Source organism: Eptatretus burgeri, chromosome 4 (genome assembly GCF_056783735.1).
Source record: "Eptatretus burgeri isolate ZD-2024b chromosome 4, Ebu_testis_v1, whole genome shotgun sequence".
NCBI classification, from domain to species: domain Eukaryota; kingdom Metazoa; phylum Chordata; class Myxini; order Myxiniformes; family Myxinidae; genus Eptatretus; species Eptatretus burgeri.
The window spans coordinates 119,584,162-119,600,865 of record NC_140964.1 but is presented as its reverse complement, the minus strand read 5'-3'; the positions used below and the strand labels follow the sequence as shown (position 1 = coordinate 119,600,865).

Genomic DNA, 16,704 nt, shown 5'->3' with positions numbered 1-16,704 from the left:
ATTAGAGCATATTGGAGAATTAGAAAATGATGAAAGTTTATTTCAACAACTGGAAGAGATTAATCAACCCCCTGATTATATTGTGAATGCTGTTCAAAACAATGAATATTCAGCGGATTCAAAAACCAAAGCAGGACTCATTCCAACAGAACAACCAGCAATATTTCATCTTGTTCAAGAAAAGGTATTGATATTTAATGATGAATTAAGGTTCTTAAGTTCTGCTCAACCCCCTGTTAAACTAACTCCGAGATTAATGTTTCTTCTCACAAAAGATGGAAGACAAGGTTCAACTGTGAGGGATGAATCAAAGTATATTGATAAACCATTGGATATGGAAAATAATGATGATAGAGTATATATTGATTTGCTGAACAGTCTAAATTATAAGGTTATTCTTTCTGGTAAAAGTAGGAAGAATGAGAAGGAGAAACACATTATTCAGGCTTTAAGTATCCTTGGTTCAGGTATTAGTTTTCTTCCAAATGACCCATCGCAATTAGTTAATAGACTGTTATTGTTGTTAGGCAGTAAGAAGGCTGGAAATAACAATTGTTTTAATGAAGCATCAGCCATTTTAGACCAGTTGATGAACATGAAAATAATTAATAAATCTCAATATAAAGACATTTTATCTCATATTAAATAAGATGAGAAGCACAATCCTGAGTTTTAATTTCACACCAAGCGACCACACATCTTCATTCCCATACCCACTACAACTTGACACAACAAAAGAATATGAGGCATCTTTATTGTCCATGGAAACTTATAATACCTTATTTAATATAACCGAGAAAAATGACAAGTTTAGTTATAATCCGGGAAGTGGATACAAAACGATAACAGTCTCACCCGGAGCATACAAGATTTCTCAAATATCTTCCGAAATTGCTCGTCTTATGAAAGAACAGGGTGATGAACCAAAAAATATTGTTATAAACATTCAAAAACATACTTCAAAATCAATGATTAAAGTTAAAAATAACTACAAGGTTGATTTCACAATTGATAATTCATTTAGAGAGTTATTGGGTTTCTCCTAAAAAAGATTGAAACTAATGGGACGTTTTACAGTGATAATGTCATTCAAATATCCTCAGGAATAAATTCGGTGTTAATTCACTGTGATTTGATTGATGGTGCTTATAATGATGGAAAAATAACAAATACAATATTTTCATTCAGCGCATACTCAACCCCAATTGGTTATAAATTCAATATGGAACCTAAAAATTTGGTTTATCTACCTGTGTCAGGAAAAACCATACACAGAGTAAATTTTAGGATAACCGACCAAGATAATCGTGTGATTTCTTTTAATGGAGAAGTTATATCCATCAGAATTCACGTACGTGAAGTTTTCCAATAAATAAATACGATGGTTATTGTGAGGAAACACGAGTTGGGAAAATATAAAATAATTACAGGGGATGGGATGTTCCTTTCCCCGTACTACAAGGGTGAAGGTATGTATCTTGGTAGAGGATACTATAAACCTAAGAGACAAAGGGGTGTCGGACATCAATTTAGAGGAGATGGGATAATTGATACTCTCATGGGTATTGGTTCAACTATTCTTAAACATAAAGACCTAATTGGTTCAACTGCTTCTGCTGTGGGAAATGTAGCAGGTGCTGTAAAGAGTATAAAAGATGCTCAGAAGGAATCTCATAAATTACAAGCAATAAAAGAAATTAGAAAAGGTAAAACTCAGTTGTCCCCCCAAGAACGACAGAAAATAATTCAAATACTTGGATCAGGGTTTCAAAAGTTTTAACATCTTTTTTCCTAAATAAATACAAGTATGGAAGCAATTGATAGTATCCATGATTTGGATGATACTATTATTATCTCAAACTCCACTAAAAAAGAAGATTACTTCAAGGTAAATGCAATAACTGGAACAGACTGGAATACAAATGGTACAAAAAGTTTTGAAATAAATAATCAACAAACCTATTTGAATCTCTCCGAAAGTTTCTTGTTGTGTAAATTTAAATTCACTAAGGCTGGGAATAACACAAACGCTACACTTGTAAATGATTTCTTCTGGAAAATGTTTGATAGTGTGCGATTGTATATTGGAACACAAGAAGTTGAAGCGGTTGATTATGTCTCTGCTGTATCTGAAATGATGAAATTTACACTCTATACATTCAGTGATAGAATGGGAAAGGGGTCTGTCGAAGGTTTTATTCCTGATATGTCAACGGGAACAAACACAGACCCTGGATATATTCAAAGGAAAGGAATGTATAATGATGATACAAAAGCAGAAAATAGTTTTACTGTGGCAGTTCCTCTTAAAGGTATATTTGGATTTTGTGATTATGATAAAGTTCTGTATGGTCTTAAAATTAGATTTCAACTACAAAGGAATGATAATGAAAATAGATTGCTTTTTGGTGTTGGTAGTGCTTTTGGTGAACAGAATAAATTTGTAATTGAGGAGATGAGTTGGTATATCAGTGAATATACTCCTAATCTTAAAACAGAAGAGATGTTGAATCGAAGACTTAACTCAAAGAAACCACTCAGTGTATCATACCTCAAAAGAAGATGTCAACACGTTAAACTCAATCAAACTACTTACACGTGGAATTTGGGTGTTCTGGAAGGAAAGCCACGATATCTGTGGATGATTTTTAAAATGCCAGATGGTGATACTGCGACTGATAAGAATAATGCATTGAGTGATAATGCTAAGGTGAAACAACTTCGCGTTTCTCTAGATGGAACATTTTATCCACGAGATAGATTGGAAATTAATTGGGAAAAAAATGATTTTGCTGAAGCATACAAGTCTTACCAAAAGGTGTGTGAAAGTAATGGAAATAAAGAACCTATTTTGGATATGACAGCATTTAAAAGTTTGTATACAATCTATGCGTTTGACTTGAGCGCTCAAAAGGAAACTATAAAGTCTAATCGAGTGGATACTTCCCTATACATTGAAAGAGGAGAGAGTGAAGAAGTTGATACATATTGTTTGCTTTTGGAAGAAACAGAATTGCAGATTAATACAGATAATGGTGTGATGATTAGTCTCACATAATTTTTTGTTAAATAAATGAGTGGCAAAGTACCAACTGGGGTATATGTTAATCAAATCAATCTTCATAAACTATCATCTTGTGTTCAAAATCAAAAGCCTTGTACGATTAACGTTAATACAATTCAGAGAAAAGGAGCAGTAAGTATTGATGTTTTGCTCACAAGAGAACAGGTTAAAATCTTGAATGACACTGGCTCACTTAAAATTAAAATGACAAAACCAATGTTGAAAAAATATTCAATAAGAGAGACGAGTGGAGGATTTCTCCCATTTCTAATTCCTTTATTTGCTGGTTTAAGTGCGGTTGGAGCATTGACGGGTGGTATTTCAACAGCGGTGAAAACTGCCAACGAAAGGAAGGCTCAACTCCAGGCTCAAAAAGAATTGGAAAGACATAACAAAGAGTTGGAGAAACAAATTAGTGGAAGTGGTGTAATTGTAGATTTTGCTGAAAAACTTGAAGGTCTGCCTGATAAAGCGAGATTGTTAGTTGGAGATATGCTTTCTTCTATAGCACAAGCAGGTGTAAAATTAACGAAAAGAGGTAATGGATTATATCTTTCTAATAAATAAATGAGCATTGATGAGTGGTTGAAAGAATTTGGAAAGAATACAACATCAAATTTACAACTTGCCAAATATTGTAAGAAATTAAAAATTCATAATGTGGTTATTTGTATGAGAGATGAATTAACAAATGTGCCGAAACATACAAAGAATATTATTATGAACTTAGAAGATAATGATGGGAACGGTTCTCATTGGGTTTGTATTTTTAATAGTCAAGACAAATATTATTTTGATAGTTTTGGTCTTCCACCACCTGTTGAAGTCATAAAATTCTTACAGAATGGTGTTTATCAAACATTTCAAGTCCAAGAATTAAATTTCAAGTGTTGTGGTCAATTATGTCTATATGTGTTATTTCAACTCAACAAAAATAAAAAATTTTATGATATTATTTTTAATCTAATATAAATGACTTATGTTGGTAAAGATGGTTCTATCTTTGGTGTATCTCAAGAACTGGATATTGATTTATCAAATTATTATACAAAGGCACAGGCTGAACGACATAAATATAATATAAACAAAAATATTAACATGAAAAATGCTTATAAATTAAAAAATTATCCAAGCCCGACTGACGCGAATGACTTGGTGAGATTAAGCGATTTATCACAATATATATACTTAAATAAAACGGCTGTGTATTCCAAAGATACAGAAGTGTTGATATTATCTCCAGGTCATACAGAATTCACAGTTCGAATTAAAATAAATTTTTATAAAGAAGGGCGTATCGTTTGTATGAGAATAGAACAATGGGGGTATGATATGAATGATTTAGGGTATAATTGGTCATTTAAAATTAACCTCGAAGACCTGGAACAATTAAATCAGTCTCGTAAGGAAGAATATTATGCACTTGGTATCGAGAATGAGTTTTGTGGAGCCACGATTAGTAAACAACAAATAAAAGAATTTAATAAGGGTAAATATAATAATGGTTTTGCCCTTGTTTATCTCATGAAAACAGAAAAAACAGGATTATATATAATAAGTAAGGAAATACAAAATGATTTAACTATGGGAAGATGGGGAGGTGTTTCGTGCCATAATATTATTCTAACATATATTTCTAATACATAAATGACAGCAAGAAGGCTTCAAGAAAATTATCATTTCTGTGTCCAAGCATACCTTCAAGAAAAGGGTATTCGTTATTTTAATAAATATGTTCTACAACATAAGAATGAGGTATTTTCAATAAAAGATTGGCATTATGCTGATGTTGATAAACCGACAACTTTAGATTTAATTAGAATGTTAAATAATGAAAAAATTATAAGGTTAAGAAAAGGTAAGGCTCTTTTAGAAATTCAAAAGAAATTTTATTGGTTTCCTGTTGTAAAAAAATTATTTTGGATACAGGAATAACAAGAAATCCTGATGAATATATGTATAATATTCTATGGGGTGTAAACGATTCAAGGATAGCAAGGGATGAGGAAGGAGTTGAAGAAGAGAGGGAAGAGGAGGAAAAGGAGAAGGAGAAGGAGGGAGAGGGAGAAGAAAGAGAAGGAGGAAAGAGAGAATAGAGAGAGGGAGGAAAGAGAGAAGAGAGAGAGGGAGAAGAAACAGAAGGAGGAAAAGGAGAATAGAGAGAAGGAGGAAAAGGAGAATAGAGAGAGGGAGGAAAGAGAGAAGAGAGAGAGGGAGAAGAAAGAGAAGGAGGAAAAGGAGAAGAGAGAGAAGGAGGAAAGAGAGAAGAGAGAGAGGGAGGAAAGAGAGAGAATGAATAAATATCAAAATATGGAAACCAGTGAGATTCAAAAAGATTGGTGGTATTACAGAAAATAACTCAACCCACCGAGGAGGAAAACAAAGAATTGACAAGTCTATTTGCAATACTTTCGACAAGACTATTAGCATCGACAAGATATGGATTTTAATTCAAGTTTTTCATTTTTTTTTCTTAAATAAATGGAGGAGAGAGTGAAGGCATTTCTAAGGATTCTTTATGTTTTAAAAATTAAGATTCAAATGTGCATGTTGGAAACTAAAAAGGTTTTTGCACTCTGCAGGAATTTTTCTCATAAATAAATGAGTTATTGTCTCAAATGTAAAAAGAAAACTAATACTAAAAATATTTCATATATTAAAAGTAAAAATAACAGGGTTATACAAAAAGGTATATGTTCGGTGTGTGGTTCAAAAAAAAATCAATTTATCTCCAAACACAAACTCGGAGGAGATATACAAAAGTTTTTATCAGGAAGTAAATTTACAACTACTGGAATACCAGGGGAATTACATCTTCCAGGGTATTCTTTCTGTGGTCCAGGCACAAACTTGGATAAAAGATTAGATGAGGCAGACAATCCTAAATCCTGGAGTAAACCAATCAATAGAGTTGATGAAGTGTGCATGAGACATGATATTGATTATGGGAATACCACAACGTTGGAAGAAATGCATGAAGCCGATAGAGAAATGTTGTATAATTTGTCTCTGATACAAAATCCAACCTTGAGAGAAAAAGTTGATAGGTTCATCGTGAAGAAGATGATTAGTGCTAAATTGAAACTTGGACTTGGAAATTCAAAAAACTTATAGGCTCTAATGATGCCATTAAGACTGAAGAGCAATTAGCTGATGAATTACATAAACCAATATTCACAAAGTTTCAGAGAAGGAAAGTTTATTCCAAGGAAGTTGATTATATCTGGTCTGCTGATTTGATTGAACTCAATAATGATAAGGGGTACAAGTATGCTTTAACCGTTATTGATTTGAGGAGTAGATATGCGTGGGTTGTCCCTTTAAAAAACAAAACAGGTAATACTCTTATGTTAGCTTTTCAACAGATATTTAATAAAAGTAAGAGAAAACCTAAAAAATTGTGGACTGATGAGGGTAGAGAGTTTTATAACAAGACATTTATGAATTTTCTAAAAAATAACAGTATTACATTATACAGTACCTTTAATGAAGGGAAGGCAGTTGTTGTTGAACGTTTTAATCGTACCTTAAAAGAGAGACTATATAAAAAATTCACACAACTCGGTTCACAACAATGGTCATCTTTTATTCAGGATATTGTGGATAAGTATAATGACACGATTCACACGTCAACAAATATGAAACCATCAGAAACATTTACAAAATTAAAATATGAAAAAGAGATTAATGTCAGAAAACCTAAGTTCAAAGTTGGTGATATCGTAAGAATATATAGGTGGAAATCTCATTTTGAAAAGGGTTTTACTGAAGGATGGACGAAAGAACTTTTTAAAATTGTTGATGTAATAGATACGGTTCCTTGGACTTATAAAATATATGATTTGGAAGGGGAAGAGATTTTAGGTTCATTTTATTCACAGGAATTACAAAAGACAAAACTAAGCAGATAATACACCTTTGTGGACACTAGAGGGACAAGTCCGAGGTGTATTACAGTATATAATGTGTGTCAAGGGGGACGTTCTTAGATCTGTGAACCCCAAACACAGAATCCTCAACTGAATAGTCAAGGTTTAACTTTTGTTTGTGTGTGTGTGTGTGTGTGCGCAATGGGAGCAATAGGTTGGCGCTTCACTCCCTCCTACTATACACCGTTGTGGACACTCGAGGGCCAAGTCCGAGGTGTATAACAGTATATAATGTGTGTCAAGGGGTGGACGTTCTTAGATCTGTGAACCCCAAACACAGAATCCTCAACTGAATAGTCAAGGCTTAACTTTTGTTTGTTGATGTGTATGTGTGTGTGTGTGTGTCCCAACCCTCACATTCAAAATCTCAACCCCAACCCTCACATTCAAAATCTCAACCCCAACTCAATCCTCACCCAACACAATGTCTTTTTCAAAATGAGATTTCCATATATATATATATATATATATATATATATATATATATATATATATATATATATATATATATATATATATATATATATATATATATATATATATTTTACGTTTTTTTTTTTTTTCTCTTCTTCCAATTCTGTCTTTTAAGGCTTTCAGGTTTGATAACATAGAAAGAGGGAGTAAGAACTTTCTTGATAGGTTTAAATCCCAAAGAGTGGTAGCATTTCAAGTCTTCAAAATAAACCCAACTTTCCAAGTCTCCAAGGTAGTTATTTAAACCATCAAGGCAGAACTCATTTACTGATTTTTTCAAAATTTGTGAGTCTCCAAGGTAGTTCCCATATTTAGAACCATCTTGGCAGAACCCTTTTCCTGAGTCTCCAAGGTAGTTATTTAAACCATCAAGGCAGAACTCATTTACTGATTTTTTCAAAATTTGTGAGTCTCCAAGGTAAAACGTATTCTGGCTCATCAACGTATAACTTGTTCAGTGGGTATTGTCTTGATAACTCACAATGAGTACTATTGCTGTAAAACTCTTTTTCAGGATTTTGCTGGTCTCCAAGGTATAACTCTTTGGTTGGGTCATCAAGGACGAACTCGTTCTGTGGGTCTTGGTCGCTCATAAGGTCTTCAACCAAGCCAACAATTTCGCCCCAAGTTGTGGCAAAAGCAGTATTTTCATTTCGTATTTCAGACACAATTTCCTGTGAGAGAAAATAATAATGTATTAATTAAGTTATTTAATTATTAAATGAGTATGCTTCAATCAAAGTTTGAAAATAGGAAAATAAAAATCTTACCTCAACAGATAAGAGGTTTGAATCCAGTTCATCAACTTGAAGGTTTAGTTCCATACAAGACAGAGAGTTCCAAGGAACACCAAAGTCATCCCACTCAAGGTCTTGCTCGTTCTGTAGGTCTTGGTCGCTCACAAGGTCTTCAACCAAGTCAACAATTTCGCTCCAAGTTGTAGCAAAAGCAGTATTTTCATTTTGTATTTCAGATACAATTTCCTGTGAGAGAAAATAATAATGTATTAATTAAGTTATTTAATTATTAAATGAGTATGCTTCAATCAAAGTTTGAAAATAGGAAAATAAAAATCTTACCTCAATGGATAATTGGTTTGAATCCAGTTCATCAACTTGAAGGTTTAGTTCCATACAAGTCAGAGAGTTCCAAGGAACCCCAAAGTCATCCCACTCAAGGTCTTGGTCGCTCATAAGGTCTTCAACCAAGCCAACAATTTCCCCCCAAGTTGTAGCAAAAGCAGTATTTTCATTTTGTATTTCAGATACAATTTCCTGTGAGAGAAAATAATAATGTATTAATTAAGTTATTTAATTATTAAATGAGTATGCTTCAATCAAAGTTTAAAAATAGGAAAATAAAAATCTTACCTCAACAGATAAGAGGTTTGAATCCAGTTCATCAACTTGAAGGTTTAGTTCCATACAAGACAGAGAGTTCCAGGCAAGCACACAGCACACCATTGCCAGCAAAAACAAATGTTTAAAATGGAGCCTGGGTTTGAAGCTTTTATAGAGAAAGACTGGTGGGTGTGGTTTCCTTTGGAAATTCCCTGGGCAAGCCTAGGCAAGCTTTCATTGGGAAATTTTTCAAAACCATAACATCCTGTAATTTTCTAGTGATTTCTTTGTGAGTCAGAGATGAACTGGAAATGATGTAAGAGTGGGCGGGGCTAAGCAAAAGTAGGCGGGGCTTAGGACAAGTGGGCGTGGCTTAGAAAAAATATCTTATGAAAAGTGGGCGGAGCTTAGCAAAAGTGGGTGGGGCTGAGAAAAAGTGGGCGGGGCTTAGAAAAAGTGGGCGTGGCTTAGAAAAAATACCTCACGAAAAGTGGGTGGAGCTTAACAAAAGTGGGCGGGGCTTAGAAAAAGTGGGCGTGGCTTAGAAAAAATACCTCACGAAAAGTGGGTGGAGCTTAGCAAAAGTGGGCGGGGCTTAGGAAAAGTGGGCGTGGCTTAGAAAAAACCTTGCGGAAAGTGGGCGGGGCTTAGCAGAAGTGGGCGGGGCTTAAAGAAAAGTGGGCGGGGCTTAACAAAAAAATAACCTGTGGCTCAGGAGGTGGTCAAACAAGAGCATTAAGAGAAGTTTATCATTTCGTAATGGCACAAAAGGAGTATCTTAAAAAATCTAAAGATTCAAATGTTTTGTTTGTCAATATTTTAGATGGGGATTATTGTGCAAAGAAAATTAAACTATTGAAGGAATTTGAGAATGAACAAATCTTTATAGGTTCAATGAGTGAGCTGTTCAACCCCCAGGTGTTCAATTCAATGAGGTTCAACCTCCAAGTTAAAAGGGGAGACAAATAAATATACCTTGGGATAAAAAGGGGGTTTATTTTTAGGGAAAAAAAAGGGAATCGCTGAAAATCCCCCATTCATTTACATGGGGAAAAGTGAGCCAGAATCAGTATTCTTACCCTACTCATATTGTTTGCTTTTGGAAGAAACAGAATTACAGATTAATACAGATAATGGTGTGATGATTAGTCTCACATAATTTTTTGTTAAATAAATGAGTGGCAAAGTACCAACTGGGGTATATGTTAATCAAATCAATCTTCATAAACTATCATCTTGTGTTCAAAATCAAAAGCCTTGTACGATTAACGTTAATACAATTCAGAGAAAAGGAGCAGTAAGAATTGATGTTTTGCTCACAAGAGAACAGGTTAAAATCTTGAATGACACTGGCTCACTTAAAATTAAAATGACAAAACCAATGTTGAAAAAATATTCAATAAGAGAGACGAGTGGAGGATTTCTCCCATTTCTAATTCCTTTATTTGCTGGTTTAAGTGCGGTTGGAGCATTGACGGGTGGTATTTCAACAGCGGTGAAAACTGCCAACGAAAGGAAGGCTCAACTCCAGGCTCAAAAAGAATTGGAAAGACATAACAAAGAGTTGGAGAAACAAATTAGTGGAAGTGGTGTAATTGTAGATTTTGCTGAAAAACTTGAAGGTCTGCCTGATAAAGCGAGATTGTTAGTTGGAGATATGCTTTCTTCTATAGCACAAGCAGGTGTAAAATTAACGAAAAGAGGTAATGGATTATATCTTTCTAATAAATAAATGAGCATTGATGAGTGGTTTAAAGAATTTGGAAAGAATACAACATCAAATTTACAACTTGTCAAATATTGTAAGAAATTAAAAATTCATAATGTGGTTATTTGTATGAGAGATGAATTAACAAATGTGCCGAAACATACAAAGAATATTATTATGAACTTAGAAGATAATAATGGGAACGGTTCTCATTGGGTTTGTATTTTTAATAGTCAAGACAAATATTATTTTGATAGTTTTGGTCTTCCACCACCTGTTGAAGTCATAAAATTCTTACAGAATGGTGTTTATCAAACATTTCAAGTTCAAGAATTAAATTCCAAGTGTTGTGGTCAATTATGTCTACATGTGTTATTTCAACTCAACAAAAATAAAAATTTTTATGATATTATTTTTAATCTAATATAAATGACTTATGTTGGTAAAGATGGTTCTATCTTTGGTGTATCTCAAGAACTGGATATTGATTTATCAAATTATAACACAAAGGCACAGGCTGAACGACATAAATAAAATATAACCAAAAATATTAACATGAAAAACTGCTTATAAATTAAAAAAATTATCCAAGCCCGACTGACGCGAATGACTTGGTGAGATTAAGCGATTTATCACAATATATATCTTTAAATAAAACGGCCGTGTATTTCAAAGATACAGAAGTGTTGATATTTTCTCCAGGTCATACAGAATTCACAGTTCGAATTAAAATAATTTTTTATAAAGAAGGGCGTATCGTTTGTATGAGAATAGAACAATGGGGGTATGATATGAATGATTTAGGGTATAATTGGTCATTTAAAATTTACGTCGAAGACCTGGAACAATTAAATCAGTCTCGTAAGGAAGAATATTATCCACTTGGTATTGAGAATGAGTTTTGTGGGGCCACGATTACTAAACAACAAATAAAAGAATTTAATAAGGGTAAATATAATAATGGTTTTGCCCTTGTTTATATCATGAAAACAGAAAAAACAGGATTATATATAATAAGTAAGGAAATACAAAATGATTTAACTATGGGAAGATGGGGAGGTGTTTCGTGCCATAATATTATTCTAACATATATTTCTAATACATAAATGGCAGCAAGAAGGCTTCAAGAAAATTATCATTTCTGTGTCCAAGCATACCTTCAAGAAAAGGGTATTCGGTATTTTAATAAATATGTTCTACAACATAAGAATGAGGTATTTTCAATAAAAGTTGGCATTATGCTGATGTTGATAAACCAACAACTTTAGATTTAATTAGAATGTTAAATAATGAAAAAATTATAAAGTTAAGAAAAGGTAAGGCTCTTTTAGAAATTCAAAAGAAATTTTATTGGTTTCCTGTTGTAAAAAAAAATATTTTGGATACAGGAATAACAAGAAATCCTGATGAATATATGTATGATATATATTCTATGGGGTGTAAGCGATTCAAGGATAATAAGGGATGAGGAAGGAGTTGAAGAAGAGAGGGAAGAGGAGGAAAAGGAGAAGAGAGAGAAGGAGGAGAGGGAGAATAGAGAGAAGAGAGAGAGGGAGAAAAGGGAGAAGAGAGAGAGAGAGGGAGAAAAGGGAGAAGAGAGAGAGAGAGGGACGAAAGGGAGAAGAGAGAGAAGAGAGAGAAGAGAGAGAAGAGAGAGAAGAGAGAGAAGAGAGAGAAGAGAGAGAAGAGAGAGAAGAGAGAGAAGAGAGAGAAGAGAGAGAAGAGAGAGAAGAGAGAGAAGAGAGAGAAGAGAGAGAAGAGAGAGAAGAGAGAGAGAGAGAGAGAGAGAGAGAGAGAGAGAGAGAGAGAGAGAGAGAGAGAGAGAGAGAGAGAGAGAGAAAAGAGAGGAGAGAGAGAGGGAGGAGAGGGAGGAAAGAGAGAGAATGAATAAATATCAAAATATGGAAACCAGTGAGATTAAAAAAAGATTAGGGGTATTAAAGAAAATAACTCAACCCACCGAGGAGGAAAACAAAGAATTGACAAGTCTATTTGCAATACTTTCGACAAGACTATTGACATCGACAAGATATGGATTTTAATTCAAGTTTTTCATTTTTTTTTTCTTAAATAAATGGAGGAGAGAGTGAAGGCATTTTAAGGATTCTTTATGTTTTAAAAATTAAGATTCAAATGTGCATGTTGGAAACTAAAAAGGTTTTTGCACTCTGCAGGAATTTTTCACATAAATAAATGAGTTATTGTCTCAAATGTAAAAAGAAAACTAATACTAAAAATATTTCATATATTAAAAGTAAAAATAACAGGGTTATACAAAAAGGTATATGTTCGGTGTGTGGTTCAAAAAAAAATCAATTTATCTCCAAACACAAACTAGGAGGAGATATACAAAAGTTTTTATCAGGAAGTAAATTTACAACTACTGGAATACCAGGGGAATTACATCTACCAGGGTATTCTTTCTGTGGTCCAGGCACAAACTTGGATAAAAGATTAGATGAGGCAGACAATCCTAATTCCTGGAGTGAGCCCATCAATAGAGTTGATGAAGTGTGCATGAGACACGATATTGATTATGGGAATACCACAACTTTGGAAGAAAAGCATGAAGCCAATAGAGGAATGTTGTATAATTTGTCTCTGATACAAAATCCAACCTTGAGAGAAAAAGTTGATAGGTTCATCGTGAAGAAGATGATCAGTGCTAAATTGAAACTTGGACTTGGAAATTCAAAAAACTTGTAAGCTCTAATGATGTCATTAAGATTGAAGAGCAATTAGCTGATGAATTACATAAAACAATATTCACAAAGTTTCAGAGAAGGAAAGTTTATTCCAAGGAAGTAGATTATATCTGGTCTGCTGATTTGATTGAACTCAATAATGATAAGGGGTACAAGTATGCTTTAACCGTTATTGATTTGAGGAGTAGATACGCATGGGTTGTACCATTAAAAAACAAAACAGGTAATACTCTTATGTTAGCCTTTCAACAGATATTTAATAAAAGTAAGAGAAAACCTAAAAAATTGTGGACTGATGAGGGTAGAGAGTTTTATAACAAGACATTTATGAATTTTCTAAAAAATAACAGTATTACATTATACAGTACCTTTAATGAAGGGAAGGCAGTTGTTGCTGAACGTTTTAATCGTACCTTAAAAGAGAGACTATATAAAAAATTCACACAACTCGGTTCACAACAAGGGTCACCTTTTATTCAGGATATTGTGGATAAGTATAATGACACGGTTCACACGTCAACAAATATGAAACCATCAGAAACATTTACAAAATTAAAATATGAAAAAGAGATTAATGTCAGAAAACCTAAGTTCAAAGTTGGTGATATCGTAAGAATATATAGGTGGAAATCTCATTTTGAAAAGGGTTATACTAAACGATGGACGAACGAACTTTTTAAAATTGTTGATGTAATAGATACGGTTCCTTGGACTTATAAGATATATGATTTGGAAGGGGAAGAGATTTTAGGTTCATTTTATTCACAGGAATTACAAAAGACAAAGATAAATTGAAATTTTTTGACTCCGCCCCTTTTTGACTCCGCCCACACAAAACCCACCCACATAAACCCCACCCCACACAAGCTCCACACAAACCCCACACAAACCCCACCACACACAAACCCCCCACAAGCTCCACACAAAAACCCCACCCCACACAAGCTCCACACACACAAACCCCACACAAGCTCCACACACACAAACCCCACACAAGCTCCACCCATATTCATCATATTCACATAATTAGTGATTAGTTAATTAGTTCCCCACACACAACATGTTTATTTAATTAAAAAATTATCCACCCATCCACACAAGCTCCACCCATCCACCCATCCACCCATCTCTCCACCCATCCATTTATCCACACAAACCTCATCCACATCACCCTCAACCGCATTCACCCCTCCCACATAAACCCTGCCCACACAAGCCCCACCCACATAAACCCTGCCCACATAAACTCTGCCCACATAAACCCCTCCCACACAAGCTCCACCCACATAAACCCTGCCCACACAAACCCCACCGAAGCCCACCCACATAAACCCCACCGAAGCCCCGCCCACACAAGCCCCACCCACATAAACGCCCTCCCACAAGCCCCGCCCACACACGCCCCGCCCACACAAGCCCCACCGAAGCCCCGCCCACATAAACCCCACCCACACAAGCCCCTCCCACACAAGCCCCACCCCTCATCCCCCCTGTGCGCCCCCACCTTTGACCCACCACCTCCTTCATCCCACCCCCACCCTTCCCCACACACACACGGGGAGGGGAGGGGTTGGATGAGGGGGTGATGGGTCGTTGGGGGAGCGCACCTACCCCCTCCCCTCCCCCCTCCCTCTCTCTCCTTCATGTCTTGATTCTTTTTTTGAAATTAAAATCAAGTAATTGTAAACAAAACAAATATAATTAATCAAAATTGAAAATATTAAATATTCATTTGCGAGAATGTATAATCTTTCCCAGCAATCTTCTTCAGATGTCTTGTGATTTCGAAACTCAGACACCATATTCTGTTTTGAATCAAAAAGTGGATAAAGATAATTACATGGTAATATGAGTAAGCCTGGTGTTGGTTTTAAGTTCAAGCCTCGTTGACCACTGAATTAACACACCAGGAGGCCGACTCAGCCTGTCATCCTTCTTAGGCCAATAAAATGAATTCCAGTGTACTGGTAAAACCGCGTCCAAACTAATGATACAACCAACATAAGGCGTCATTCCAAAGAGAGAGTGATATTAATAAAAGAATAAATAAACAAATAACTAAATAATAATTCAGAAACATTTACCTCCAGAAAATCATGTGTTGTACCAGATTGCTTCAACAGCTTATGTTGTGTGATCGAGCTGAAAAAAAAAATAATGAGTCAAGGGTATAGATGGAGAAACAGACAGAGAGAGGTAGGTAGAAAGACAGACAGAGAGAGATACAAAGAGACAGACAGGGAGAGATAGAGAGAGACAAACAGACAGGGAAAGAGACACACGCACGCACGCACGCACGCACACACACACACACACACACACACACACACACACACACACACACACACACACACACACACACACACACACACACACACACACACACACACACACACACACACACACACACACACACACACACGTGTCTCATCATTGGTTTAATTCATTCGAGATCAGAGGCCGTGATAAGACTTCGTACCAGTCATTATAAATGTTTTTCAATTCTCTTCTAAAATCATTGACCTCTTCAATAAGAGCATTCATTTGATGCACCTCATCGTGATATGTAAACTCCACTTCTTCCAAGGACCTGCCAGGAAAAAATATATATTTTCGCATTATCACGATTTAATTTATAATCAATTGCTTCATCGTTCAAAGAGGAAACCATACACAAACTTACCAACTTTGTAGTGAGCTGTTATCTTCATCGGAAGAGAGTGAGTCCATGTCTCAGTTTTTTTTTACCATTGGTACAAGATGACAAAAAGATCAGAGGCCGTGATAAGACGTCGTGTCAGTCTTTAAAAATGTTTTTCAATTCTCTTCTAAGATGATTGACCTCTTCAATAAGAGCATTAATTTCATGCACCTCGTCGTGATATGTAAACTGCTCTTCTTCCAAGGACCTGCCAAGAAAAAAAAAATATATCAGAATTATCACGATTTAATTTATAATCAATTGCTTCATCGTTCAAAGAGGAACCCATACACAAGCTTACCAACTTTGTGTTGAGCTGTTTTGTTCGCGGAAGAAAGATCGCTCATGTCTCAGTTGTAAAAATGAAAATCCCGTCTGGCAGAAACTTTGTCTGGCGAATCACTTATAAGGCAACGATGAGGAGATTGCTTAATCATCGGGTGTGGCTACAGGAAATGACGCTTCGAGCGAGACAGCTTGGAAAATAACTGGGCGATATATTCTCAAATTGTATGAATCATTTTTAAAACATACTTAAAATGCCCTATAATGATTTTGATTAAACTTATGTTTAAAAGCCTGTTAGTGTTCTAAGATAAAATATAAACACGAGGCCTTGTCTCACAGAATAGTTCCTATTTTTTCACAGCATGACTGTCCAAAAACACTTCCTCATTTTCACAGTCCGACCGTGTCAAAAAAAACACTTCCTCATTTTCATGGCACGAACTGAAAACATTTGAAACAAAACTTTTTTATGGCGTGATTTATGCACAAAAATGA

General features: G+C 35.0%; 1 protein-coding gene and 1 long non-coding RNA gene across 4 annotated transcripts in view; one reads left to right on the top strand and one right to left on the bottom strand.

The window, feature by feature from the left end:
- Nucleotides 1–16,704, top strand: part of LOC147028984 (solute carrier family 2, facilitated glucose transporter member 1-like) — a 180,269-nt gene that overhangs the window by 102,227 nt on the left and 61,338 nt on the right. The window lies entirely within an intron of this gene.
- Nucleotides 7,902–9,129, bottom strand: LOC147028985 (uncharacterized). The gene is made up of 3 exons (XR_015057790.1): nt 8,838–9,129; nt 8,238–8,741; nt 7,902–8,141 (listed from the first exon to the last, which is right to left on the bottom strand). It is a non-coding gene; the product is annotated as an uncharacterized LOC147028985 (long non-coding RNA).